This window comes from Penaeus monodon, chromosome 15, assembly GCF_015228065.2.
Source record: "Penaeus monodon isolate SGIC_2016 chromosome 15, NSTDA_Pmon_1, whole genome shotgun sequence".
NCBI lineage: Eukaryota > Metazoa > Arthropoda > Malacostraca > Decapoda > Penaeidae > Penaeus > Penaeus monodon.
Window position 1 is genome coordinate 40,584,538 of NC_051400.1, and position 1,007 is coordinate 40,585,544.

A 1,007-nucleotide genomic window follows, 5' to 3' on the forward strand; every position below is an offset into this window, starting at 1 on the left:
GCGGGGCTTTAAAGGGGGGGACTCCCCCTCGACCCCCCCACAAGCAGGTTTTTATAACCCCCTTTGGGGGGGCCCCCCGGCCCAAAAAAGCAAATTAATCCCTTAATGGGACCCAAAAAAAAGGGGCAGGGGGCCAGGATGGGGAAGTAGCTTTATCGCCGGGGGTTTTTGGGACCCCCTTTTAAAAAAGGGCCTTTTTCCCCAAAGGGGCCTAAAAAAAAAACCCCCACCCCTAAAAAAAAAGGGGCGAAAAAAGCGGGAAGGGGCCCAGGAAAGCTGAAAAGTGTGGGGGCAACGTTTTCCCCCCCGGGGTTTTTTGAAAGGGGGGGGCGGAAGTATTTTTTTGTTGAAGGGAAACGTTGGGGGAAAAAAGTGTGGAATTCGGGACAAAAAAAATGGGGGTTTTTACTTAAAATTCAAGGGGAGATTTTTTTTTTATGTCCTTCGTTTGTTTTTGAGTTTATTTTTTTTTTGGGGTGGGGGCCTTTTAAAATATTTTTTTTTTTTTTTGGGGGAATTTTTAAATTTTTTTTGGGTTTTTTGTAGGGGGTTTTTTTCGCCAATAATTTTTCGTGTTTTTTTTTAATTTTCATTATTTTTTTTTTTAGCCTTTTTTTTTTTTTTTTGGGTTTTGGGGATTAATTTTTCATTCATTAGAAACTAACATAATCCTAAATTTTCCTCCCCCAAAAAAACCATTAAAATAAAATTTTTTTTTTATCGCCCTTTTCCCCAACCCGTTTTTGATACCCCCTTATTTTAAATATCCCCGGGGTTTTTGGGGTTTTACTAAAATTTTTTTCTTTCCCCCTATAAAAAACCTGGGAATATTCCTTTTTATATGCTTTTCGAATTTTTTTCGAGGTTCGCTTAAAAAAAATTTTATCAATTTTGCACATAAGGACCCCGCCCCACAAAGGGGGAAGTTTCAAAAAACCAAAAAAAAACCTAACTTTAAAAAAAATTTTTAATTTAAATTAAAAACCCAAGGGGGAAAAGGGAAAAGA

The 1,007-nt window shown here is 38.0% G+C and overlaps 1 protein-coding gene across 1 annotated transcript in view; it reads right to left on the minus strand.

Moving 5' to 3' along the window:
• The window catches only part of LOC119582372 (organic cation transporter protein-like), a gene marked incomplete at its 5' end in the record, with an annotated part of 41,030 nt that overhangs the window by 1,192 nt on the left and 38,831 nt on the right, over nucleotides 1–1,007 (minus strand).